Source organism: Notamacropus eugenii, chromosome 2 (genome assembly GCF_028372415.1).
Source record: "Notamacropus eugenii isolate mMacEug1 chromosome 2, mMacEug1.pri_v2, whole genome shotgun sequence".
Taxonomy (NCBI): Eukaryota; Metazoa; Chordata; class Mammalia; order Diprotodontia; family Macropodidae; genus Notamacropus; species Notamacropus eugenii.
This window is the reverse complement of record NC_092873.1, coordinates 96,747,917-96,760,721: the sequence shown is the minus strand read 5'-3', so window position 1 is coordinate 96,760,721 and position 12,805 is coordinate 96,747,917. Positions and strand designations below refer to the sequence as shown.

Genomic DNA, 12,805 nt, shown 5'->3' with positions numbered 1-12,805 from the left:
CCTCCCTCCCCACCCATCCCCACTGAGAAGGCAGGCAATTCAATATAGGATGTATATATGTAGTTTTGTAAAAGACTTCCATAATAATAATGTTGTGTAAGACTAACTATATTTCCCTCCATCCTACATTTTCCCCCCTTTATTCTATTCTCTCTTTTGACCTTGTCCCTCCCCAAAAGTGTTTACTTCTGATTACTCTCTTCTCCCATTTGCCTTCCCTTCTATCATCCTCCTCACCCCACTTGTCTCCTTCTCCCCTACCCTACTGTAGTGCAAGATATACTTTCATACCAAACTGAGTGAGCCTGTCATTCCCTCCAGCCAAATGTGAAGAGTAAGGTTCCCTTTTTCCCTCTCACATCCTCCCTTTTCTCCTCCACTGAAGGCTTTTCTTGCCTCCTTCATGAGTGATAATTTGCCCCATTCCATTTCTCCCTTTCTCTTTCCAATATATTCCTCTCTCACCCCTCAATTTTATTTTTTTAGGTATCATCCCTTCTTATTCAACTCACCCTGTGTTCTCTGTCTATATGTGTGTGTGTGTGTGTGTGTGTGTGTATAATCCAACCACATAAATACTGAGAAAAGTCTCAGGAGTTACAAATATTATCTTTCCATGTAGGAATGTAAGCAGTTCAACTTTAGAAAGTCCTTTATGATTTCTCTTTCTTGTTTACCTTTTCATGCTTCTCTTGATTCTTGTGTTTGAAAGTCAGATTTTCTATTCAGCTCTGCTATTTTCATCAAGAATGTTTGAAAGTTCTCTATTGCATTCAATGAGCATTTTTTCCCCTGAAGTATAATACTCAGTTTTACTGGGTAGGTGATTCTTGGTTTTAATCCCAGTTCCTTTGACTTCTGGAATATCCTATTCCAAGCCCTTCAGTCCCTTAAAGTAGAAGCTGCCAGATCCTTTGTTATCCTGATTGTATTTCCACAATACTCGAATTATTTCTTTCTGGCTGCTTACAATATTTTCTCCTTGACCTGGGAACTCTGGAATTTGGCCACAGTGTTTGTAGGAGTTTCTTTTTTTTGGATCTCTTTCAGGAGGTGATCAGTGGATTCTTTCAATATTTATTTTGTCCCCTGGTTCTAGAATATCAGGGCAGTTTTCCTTGATAATTTCATGAAAAATGATGTCTAGGCTCTTTTTTTGATCATAGCTTTCAGGTAGTCCTCTAATTTTTAAATTGTCCCGCTTGGATTTATTTTCCAGGTCAGTTGTTTTTCCAATGAGTTATTTCACATTACCTTCTATTTTTTCATTCTTTTGGTTTTGTTTTGTAATTTCTTGGTTTCTCATAAAGTCATTAGCTTCCATCTGCTCCATTCTAATTTTTAAAGAACTATTTTCTTGAAAAATGCCCAGAAAAGGGAAAAGAAATAAGACTATAGAAGGCTACTTTCTTGGTGAACAGACATTTCCTACCTTCCTTTCTGATGAGGAAGAACAATGCTTACCATCAGGCAAAGACACAGAAATCAAGGCTTCTGTGTCCCAGCCCACCCAATGGGCTCAGGCCATGGAAGAGATCAAAAAGAATTTTGAAAATCAAGTTAGAGAGGTAGAGGAAAAGCTGGGAAGAGAAATGAGAGACATGCCCCAATTGATAAATGGTCAAAGGATATGAACAGGCAATTTTCAGAGGAAGAAATTAAAGCTATCTATAATCATATGAAAAAATGCTCTAAATCACTATTGGTTAGAGAGATGCAAATCAAAACAACTCTGAGGTACCACATCACACCTATAAGATTGGCAAACATGACAGAACAAGAAAATGATAAATGCTGGAGAGGATGTGGGAAAGTTGGAACACTAATTCATTGTTGGTGGAGCTGCGAGCGCATCCAACCATTCTGGAGAGCAATTTGGAACTATGCCCAAAGGGCTACAAAAATGTGCATACCCTTTGACCCAGCAATATCGCTACTAGGACTATATCCCCAAGAGATCATAAAAATGGGAAAGGGTCCCACATGTACAAAAATATTTATAGCAGCACTCTATGTAGTTGCCAAAAACTGGAAGTCAAGGGGATGTCCATCAATTGGGGAATGGCTGAATAAATTATGGTATATGAATGTAATGGAGTACTATTGTGCCATAAGAAATGATGAACAAGAAGACTTCAGAGAGGCCTGGAAGGACTTATATGACCTGATGCTGAGTGAAAGGAGCAGAACCAGGAGAACTTTATGCACAGCAACAACCACAGTGTGTGAGAGTTTTTTCTGGTAGACTTAGATTTTTGTAATAACACAAGAACTTCTTACCAAAAAAAAAAAAATCCCAATGGAGGATCTCAAGGCAAAATGCCTTCCACACTCAGAGAGAGAAATATGGAAGTCACTCACATATTGTAGCAGATCATGTTTGTGTATGTGTATGTGTTTGTGTATCATGTTCTGATTTGTTATACGATTTCTTTCATTTATCTTAGTCTGACTACATAGCATGACTATAGTGAAAATATACTCAATAGGAAAGTATATGTAGAATCTATACAGAATTGTATGCAGTCATGGGGAGGGAGGGGGGAGTGGGGGGTAGGTGGGGGGGATAAAATCACAATTGTATGGCAGTGATTGTTAAACATTACAAAATAAAAAAATAAAAAAAAATAAAAATAAAATAAAAATAAAAAAAAGAAATGAGAGACATGAAGTCAAAGCATGAACAGCAGATCAGCTCCCTGCTAAAGGAGACCCAAAAAATGTTGAAGAAATTAACACCTTGAAAACTAGCCTAACTCAATTGGCAAAAGAGGTTCAAAAAGCCAATGAGGAGAAGAATGCTTTCAAAAGCAGAATTAGCCAAATGGAAAAGGAGATTCAAAAGCTCACTGAAGAAAATAGTTCTTTCAAAATTAGAATGGCACAGATGGAGGCTAATGACTTTATGCAAAACCAAGAAATCACAGAACAAAGAGAGAAGAATGGAAAAATGGAAGATAATGTGAAATATCTCATTGGAAAAACAACAGACCTGGAAAATAGATCCAGGAGAGACAATGTAAAAATTATGGGACTACCTGAAAGCCATGATCAAAAGAAGAGCCTAGACATCATCTTTCATGAAATTATCAAGGAAAATTGCCCTGACATTCTAGAACCAGAGGGCAAAATAAATATTCAAGGAATCCACAGAACACTGCCTGAAAGAGATCCAAAAAGAGAAACTCCTAGGAACATTGTGGCTAAATTCCAGAGTTCCCAGGTCAAGGAGAAAATATTGCAAGCAGCTAGAAAGAAACAATTCAAGTATTGTGGAAATACAATCAGGATAACACAAGATCTAGCACCCTCTACATTAAGGGATCGAAGGGAATGGAATAGGATATTCCAGAAGTCAAAGGAACTAGGACTAAAACCAGGAATCACCTACCCAGCAAAACTGAGTATAATACTTCAGGGGGAAAATTGGTCTTTCAATGAAATAGAGGATTTTCAAGCATTTTGGATGAAAAGACCAGAGCTGAAAAGAAAATTTGACTTTCAAACACAAGAATGAAGAGAACCATGAAAAGGTGAACAGCAAAGAGAAGTCATAAGGGACTTACTAAAGCTGAACTGTTTACATTCCTACATGGAAAGACAATATTTGTAATTCTTGAAACATTTCAGTATCTGGGTACTGGGTGGGAGTACACACACACACATGCACACACGCACACATACATAGAGGCAGAGTGCACAGAGTGAATTGAAGAGGATGGGATCATATCTTAAAAAAAAAAAATGAAGTCAAGCAGGGAGAGAGAAATATATTGGGAGGAGAAAGGGAGAAATTGAATGGGGCAAATTATCTCTCATAAAAGAGGCAAGCAAAAGACTCATCAGTGGAGGGATAAAGAGGGGAGGTGAGAGAAAAACATGAATTCTGCTCTCATCACATTCCACTAAAGGAAAGAATAAAATGCACACTCATTTTGGTAGGAAAACCTATCTCACAATACAGGAAAGTGGGGCATAAGGGGACAAGCAGGGTGGGGGGATGATAGAAGGGAGGGCATGGGGAGGAGAATGCAATTCGAGGTCGACACTCATGGGGAGGGATAGGATCAAAAGAGAATAGAAGTAATGGGGGACAGGATAGGATGGAGGGAAATATAGTTAGTCCTATACAACACAACTATTATGGAAGTCATTTGCAAAACTACACAGATTTGGCCTATATTGAATTGCTTGCCTTCCAAAGGGAAGGGGTGGAGAGGGAGGGAGGTAAAGAAGTTGGAACTCAAAGTGTTAGGATCAACTGTCAAGTAATGTGCTTGCCACTAGGAAATAAGAAATACAGGTAAAGGGGTATAGAAAGCTATCTGGCCCTACAGGACAAAAGAGTAGATGGAGACAAGGGCAGAGAGGGATGATAGAAGAGAGAGCAGATTGGTCATGGGGCAATTAGAATGCTTGGTGTTTGGGGGGGGGGAGGGATAAAAGGGGAGAAAATTTGTAACCCAAAATTTTGTGAAAATGAATGTTAAAAGTTAAATAAATAAATTTAATTAAAAAAAAAAGAACTATTTTCTTCAGTGAGCTTTTAAACCTCCTTTCTTTTTTGGCTAATTCTGATTTTGAAAGCATTCTTCTCCTCATTGGCTTTTTGATCCTCTTTTGCCAATTGAGTTAGCCTATTTTTCAAGGTGTTATTTTCTTCAGCATTTTTTGAGTCTCACTGTTGACTCACTTTTCATGATTTTCTTGCATTGCTCTCATTTCTCTTCCCAATTTTTCCTCCATGTCTCTTACTTGATTTTCAAAATCCTTTTTGAGCTCTTCCATGGCCTGAAACTATTGCATATTTATTTTGGAGGTTTTGGATGCAGAAGCCTTGGCTTCCTCTGATGTTATGCTTTTTTCTTCCTCATCCAAAAGGGTGGAAAAAATAACTGTTCATCAAGAATATAACCTTCTGTAGTCTTATTTTTTCTCCCTTTTTTGGACATTTTTCCAGGCAGTTACTTGACTTTTAAGACCTTCATCGAGAAGAGGGTACATTCTGGGGGCCTGTGAGTTCTCAGTTCCTTCAAGGTGGCACAATCAAGGGAGAGGTGTTTACTCCTCTCCTGACCTGCACACTGGTCTGGGAGGAACCAAAAACTTTTCTGCTCAGAATTTGCAATTGAATTCCCTCATCACAACCACCTCCAGCTCTGTCAAGCCAGTGCTCCTTCTCACCCCTGGGTGGAGCTCAGGGCTGAGAATCAGATCAGTGGCTCAACTCCCCCAGGAGCTTTAGGTGGAGGTCTCCCAGGGCTGCCACTCAGAGTTGAGATTCAATCAGCCCTTCATTTCCCCCAGGGGCTTTAGGAGGAGGGCTCTGAAAATGGCAGCTGCCACTGCAGTGCCTGCTACCAGAGATCCAGACCACACTCCCCTCTCCTGGGTGAAAGAGCCATCCCACTGACCTTTGAAGCTGTCTGTGATGTTTGTGGGTTGAGGAATCTGGAAACTGCTGCTGGTGGCACCATGAATCCTGTTCTGGATCCTGGCCCGGCTGCTCCACGCTGGTCTGCACTCTGCCTGCTGGTCTTGTCTGCGTTCCTCCCACTCTTAACTAAATCTTAAAAAGAAAACTTTCTGGATCTCTCAGAATCAGAAAACAAAGGGGAAATAGAAAAAATCCACAGGTCACCTCCTGAAAGAAAACTCCAAATGAAAATGAACACTTTTAATCCAAACATTCCTGATGTAAAGACAGGAGGAGAGTAGAAATTCTGAAATTTAAATATAGTTTAAGAGAAACAGAAAAGGTAAACATGAACAAACAATGACAAAGCACTAATGAAAGATAAACACTCTACTAGGAGGAGACAATATATGTCCTCTCTCAACCCTATTATCATCAGGGGTCAGAGAGGAAGTCTAATTAGACAGTCCATGGGTCAAAAAACATTTATCAAGTGCCTAGTATGCTAAGCACTGAGTCTGAGAGTGACTTGATCTTAAGAAGAATGGAAAGGGAGTAGAAGAAAAATACACTAAGGTGGAAAGGGAAAGCAAAGTTAAGGAAAATTATTTCACATAGTCAGGATGGGCAAGTAGACATCTATACAAACAAGGAGAAGATGGGGAGAGCACCCGATGCTGAACCTCATTCTCATCTGAACTCTGCAGAGGAGAGAATAATACACACACACACACACACACACACACACACACACACACACACACACACACTGATATACAAACACACACAGAGTTGGGTACAGACATCCATTTTACTCCACAAAGAAATAGGGGGGAAAGGGGAGAAGGCAGAATCAGAGGGAAGGTAGGTTACAAGAGTGTTTAGTCCTAAGCAAAACAAATTCTAATTAAGGATATACAAAAATATTTATAGTTCTTTTTGAGATGGCAAAGAATGGCAATCTGATGGAATACCATGGATTAGGGAAAGGCTGAATAAGTTACAGTGTATAAATATGATTGAGCACTACTGAGGTTTAGAAAATAAAGGATGAAGGAATGGTTTCAGAGAAATCCAGGAAGACCCGTATGAACAGAACCAGGATAATGATTGATATAATGACTACAATATGTAAAGACAAATAACTTTGGAATAATTAGAAACTCTAACTGGTGTAATGATCAATGATGATTCCAAAGGACAAATGATGAAACATACTACCAACCTTCTCATAAAGAGACAAATGACTCAGAGTACAAAATGAGATTTTTATGTGGAAATTTATTTTGTTTCACTATACTTTTGTAACAGGGGTTTTATTTTTCTTTTTTTTTCAATTGGGGATGGAGGAGTGAAGTGGAAGGAAGAGAAGATGCATTTTTGCTGATTCAAAAACATAAAATATGATTTAAAAAACATTTAGGCCCTAGTCTGTACCTTAGTCCTTGGATTCTTTCTCAGTCTCCTGGTGGTCCATGATGGGTTTTAAATTCAGCCAGTCTTTCTCCTTCCTCCTAGATGATATTGTCATTCAGGAACTGGATTGGTACCCTGTGTGACCCCGACAGGTTTCAGTAAAACATTTGAGATCATACCAGTCCCAGGCCTCCTGTGCAGGCCCTTGTCTGGGGGCATTGAATGCACTTTTTCTCCTGCTGCCTCCAGTTACTAGAGCTTGTACTGGTTTGCTATCCCCAGTTCAGAGTACTGGTTGACCATATGTCTCTGTGGGAACTAGTACAGACTTCCCTGGCAGTAACTATTCTCTCTACCCCTGTTGGCTTCTGGCACATTTTTTGGAGTTCACACTTTTTTACCCGGAACCTTCCCTTTCCCTGCCTTTGACAGCTTCATCCTTTACCTGAGTTTGCACTGGCTTCTCTGATAAGACCCCTCTACTGCCTTCTGGCCATCTTTTCTTGCAGTTCTGTACACAGAATGGAGGGGATTCTGTTTCTTTTTCGTATTATCATTGGTCTTTTAAAAATTTTTTTAAATTTTATTTTAGACTCAAATACCAAAACACAAATACAGAATAGAGAAAAAAAACAAAAACATATCATCAACTTAAATATCAGAACTTAAATACAAAGGAAAAAAGGAAAAAAAGCATGTGCAAAGCAGAACATGAGAGGAACATAAGAAAGGAAACAATTTTCATTTCAAGAAAGCCTGTATGATAAATAATACACTTTGTGTTAACTGTACATCTTTTCTTTCTTCCTTGTAAGTTTTTTTTTGTTCTTTGCTTTGCACTTTTGTACTTTGTTCTTTTTTTCCCTCCCCTGCCACCACCACCCTCTCCGAAGGCTACAATTAAATTTGGATATGTTTCTCTATTGCTATAGATATATACATACACATATACATATCTACATACATATAGAGACTTTTCCAAACAAATTCTACTCCTGAGCTTTGTTTTTGTTTGTGCATACCTCTGGTTTCCTATCCTTCCTGCCTCCTCTACTTTACTTCTACCCACTACCTTGACCTTCTATTACTTACCTACCCTCTTCCAAGTATCCCTCTCTAATCCTCCCATTCCCATAAATCTAAACACCCTTCTATACTCCCCTTTTATCTACTCCCTCACCCTCCCCTCTAAAGATCCCTCCCTTGTCCTCTCTCCCTCCCTACTCCCCTACTGTTCTATTTCTTCTGAATTTAGAAGACTTTTATTCTGTTCTAAATATATATATATATACATATATATATTACCTCTTAAACTCATTCCTGATGAAAGCAAGTGATCAGAATACCAGCTCTCCTCCTCCATCTAATTCCTCTGTATTGATTCTTCCACTTGCATCTCATTTGTATAAAATAGTGTTTTTAGCTGCTCCTAAATGGCATTACTTTTAAAATTCATATCATACTCAGTTTTTCCCCAATCTTTCTTATGAGCTACTCAATTATTAATAAGAATCTTAGACTTATGTTTTACATTTTGCATATATAAAAAGTGGTCTGTCCTTATTGAATCCTTTATAATCAATCTTTGGTATGTACTTTATATTTTCTTGGCCCTTGTATGTCAAACCTTCTATTAAGTTCAGCTTTTCTTTTTTTTAACAAAGTCTTGAAAGTCTAACCATTGATCAAATGTCCATTTTTTTCATTCATGATGAAGCTTAACTTTGATATTCTGACATTTTGACATACTTAACTTACGATATTTTCAGCCTGAGTCTCAGGTTTTTTGCTCTTCAATATATAGTATTCCAAGACCTACAGTTCTTTAATGTCTCCTGCTAGGTCTTTCATGATTCTAATTGTAGCACATCACATTTAAATTGCTTTATTTTTGTTGCTTTTAGTATTTTAACTTAAGCTGGGGGTTTTGAAATTGTGCTATGATATTCCCATGAGTTTTCCTCATAGGATCTCATTTAAGTGATGATTGATGGATTTTTTCCTATATCTACTTTCCCCCTTTGTTCTAATACTTCAGGACAATTTTCTTTCTTATATTATTGTATCGATTTTTTTTTTATCAAAACTTTCAGTTAGTCTGATTATTTTTATGTTTTTTCTTCTTGATCTATTCTCCAAATCTGTTGTTTTTCTTATAAGATGTTTCCTTTTCTCTTCTATTTTTTTATTGTTCTCATTTTGTTTAAATATTTCTTATTCTCTTGTAATTCCACTGGCTTCATCTTGCCCAATTCTAATTTTCAAGGCGTCATTTTATCCCTTAAGATTCTGTATCTCCTTTTCTAATTGGTTGACTTTCCTTTCACAATCATCTTGTTTTTCTTGAACTATTCTTTTTTTAAAAAAAAAAAAAGTTTTTCCTCCATTGCTGTCATTTGGTTTTTAGTCTTTTTAAAGATCTTCTATGAATTTTTTTTGGGCAGGTCACCATTTCACATTACTTTTGGGTATTTCTTTACTTCACTATCTTCCTCTGAAGATAAACTCTGGTCTTCTCTATTCCTACAATAGTGTTCTATGGTTGGATTCTTTCTCCTTTACCTGTGCATTTTTTTTTTTTGTGGTAATAGCTAATTTTTGTAATCAACTCTATCCCTGGGGTATGGGAAATGGTGCCTCATGCCCCAGGTCTTCAATTCTCCCCTCTGTCCTGGAACCAAAGCCAAACCTCCTACCTCCAGTAAGTGCCCACAGCCAGAGGCTTTCTGTCACACTGATTCTGCAGTCATGGGGTGTGTGCTGGTTCCTTCTCTCCCTGCTGCTCTTCACAGCACAGCTTGATCTGGCTTTCCTTATCAGCAGAGGTTTCCTCAATCTTCCTGGACTCAAATACCCAACTCCCCTCACTATCCTGGGGGTAAAAGGTCATGTGGCTGGAGTTGAGGTAGCCTCTCAAACCAACTAACCCTAGGGCTTGCCACTTGTTAAAGCACACCCTAGCCTGGAGGTGTTTATATTCTTCATAGGGATTCTTTCTAGGATTTTTCTTCTGATCTTCTCAAATTGTCTGAGGAAGACCCCTGTTCTGCCCCTATTCTTATTTATTTTTACTCCCCTGCTTTGTTCACTGTAAGGTGCTATTTTCTCTTTTGTGGGGAAAAGTCTTGAGAACTTGGAATTTTCTGACTTACTCTGCCATCTTCCCTGAATTCTCTCTATGGTCTTTTTCAGATATTTCTTGAGCTTTTGTTAGAGAGTGGGACTTTTCTATAACCATTTATGTTGCCTTCTTCACTTAGAAATCTAGTTGGGTACACTTGGAATGGGCAGTTTAATGGTACGGTGGATAGAATGTGTTGCCTGGAATCAGAAATACTCCTATTCCTGAGTTCAAATTTGTTTATTTATTTGTTTGTTTGTTTATTTTAAAAGTCAATTATCCAGTTTATTGATTTTTGATGTGATTACACAGGAAAACAGTCACAACAAAAGGACAGTCTTTAGAATTTGGTTTACTCAGTGAAAACATTTCTTGGTGATGAAACACAAAAGGTTTATCAAATCTGTCATCATCATAAAAACTCCCAGATTTATATGAAGTAAAAAGAAGGAATTTTAGCAAGAGTTACTTCACATCACTTCAGGAAATCTTTGGGGGGTTTTCTGTTTTGTTTTGAAATACCTGAAACTGGGAGTGATAAATCAGATTTCAACTGGTTTGGTGGGCTTATTCCCAATGAGAATTAAGACAGAAAAAAAAAGACTATTTTTGGTCAATGTGTGAGCACTTCTCACATTCAGCTGTAAATGAAGGAGAAAAACAACATCTCTTCTGAACATGGAGTGGCCTATTTACAGCTATATTTTTCCAATAAAGTTTCTTTTTACTTCTTGATGGTTTGCTTTCTTGTGCCTCAGACAAACAAAGAGATAGAGATGATACAGGTATTGGATACTTTGGCTGTAGGCATCTTGTTGAAACCATTTTAATCAATGGATGAGTTGTCTGAGCAATAGAATGGCTTGAAGTAGGTCTGGATGAAGCTTCTTGGCATGGACTTAAAGAGGAACATTTTGGAAATTTTTGAGTTGTCAAAGGTAGCAATGATTTGTTTTGTGGTAGAAAGCTTCTGATAGATGGTGGTCTGGAATTCCATTTATATTTATCAACATTGTTCCAACTACATTTTGAAGTATTCTGCTCAAGTTTGCAAGTATTAGAATTGTTTTTTTCTTTTTTCTCTACTTTTATCTACACATGTTGTCTGAAGGGGCAGAGAGATTCAGGATGTCTTGATGGCTTTTGTTTGGATGAGCCTTTGGATGAACTAGACGTTTCAGTAATGACTTGAGTAGAACAGTTGATTGGAATCTTTGGTCTCTCCTTTTGTATAGTCTGATGTTGTATTCTTTCCATCCCCAATAAATGACCTATCAACTGCTCAATGGAGCTTTCTATAGGATCTAATGCTACTTTCCAATTTTTGGATTTTGAGATGGCCAGTTTGTGCAAGTTCAGAGTATTAAAAGGTAGAGGGAGAAAAGCAGGATATGAAAATACTTCATTCGACTGTTCCAAGAAAGATTCTTCAAAGTCTTCTATTACTTCTGGCATTAATTTCAGGTCCATTTTTTTTGAAAGTAACTGAATAATGTATCATTTACTTTTTCACTTTCTGATAAATCACTTTCATCAGGCAGATTTTCTTCCATGCTGCTGTTCCCACATTTCATATTCCAATTGGAAGCAGATACAGTTTCACCACTGCTGTTTTCCATAGCTGAATATGAGTTGCTGTGAAGCTCACGTGTGTCTTTACAAAAGTCTCCATCACAGGCCAGTAGAGACTTAAGGCTTCTGCTGTTGCAATCCAGGGTAAGAACCAAGTGAACCAAGTGAGTGGTCAGAGTGAGGAGTCTTAGAGGATTATTAGGTATATTACAGCCAGTTTCCATTAAAGATTTCGGAAATCCCTATTCTCCATAGTTACTGCTTCGTTGTGAGGGTAGCTCCAGAACTGACACTTCCCTGGTTTACTGCTGTTCTGAGTGTGTGTGTGTGTGTGTGTGTGTGTGTGTGTGTGTGTGTGTGTGTGTGTGTGTGCGCGCGTGTGTGCGTGTGTGTGTGTGTGTGTGTGTGTGTGTGTGTGTGTTCTCTGACAAACCAAGTTCTACCAGTTCTACTGGGATTCCCAAACGACTCTCTCTCAGCTTAGCTCCTGCTGCCTTCTCCCTTCCAGGGGGGAGGTTTTTACTTTCCGGAGAGGAGACACCTGATTCCACATTCCAGGGAGGTAAACTCTCACGAGGGACGTTCGAGGCAGGAACATGACTGCCATAGATGCCACCAAACGTATTTCTTTTCCCCATTATGTTGAAGTTTGTCCTCTGTTTCCTCAAAATCCTCCCCACACGCCGGCCCGACTTCCTAGGCTGCTCCTCCGCTGGCCTGGGCACCGGCCCCCTCTAGGTGCCCAAGGGGGGCCCGGGAACGGACGCCCCTCTCGGCCATTCTGCGGGGGCACGGCGGGGAGGTGCACGGGGCTCCGTGCCACAGATGGACATGCGGCCCTGCAGCCCGTCGAGGGCGCCGGGCTGGACCGCTGGCCTGGGGAGGCGGCGTTGGCTCCCGCTGGGTTTCCTGGGCCCAGGTTGCTAGGCAACCACAATAGCCCCCCGGCCTCCTCTTCCTCCTCAGGGTCCCCATTCCACCAGCCCGGGGAGCATTACGGCCCATCCAGACCCCCAAACCCCGCGGGGCCATTACTACCACCTCGGGCGACGGGCCTGGAGGAGCCTCGGCTTCCCGCCTCTGGAACAAATCCGCGGGGCAGCGGCCTGACTGGGGCCTCGCTGGCTCTCGAGGACTGTCGAGGCCCCACACCCCTTCGGTAGGCGAGCACCCGGGGGGCCCTGGAGCCCCTGACAGGCACGGGGGTACCCGAACGAGCCAGCCCAGCATGAACGCGGCCCTCCCCACGCCGAACCCCAGACACCCCGCTGCTCCTGGGC

At 39.9% G+C, this 12,805-nt stretch overlaps 1 pseudogene; it reads right to left on the bottom strand.

The window, feature by feature from the left end:
* Positions 1 to 9,856: 9,856 nt before the first annotated feature.
* On the bottom strand, positions 9,857 to 12,424 carry LOC140526062 (protein FAM217A-like; annotated as a pseudogene).
* Between the last annotated feature and the right edge of the window lie 381 nt (positions 12,425 to 12,805).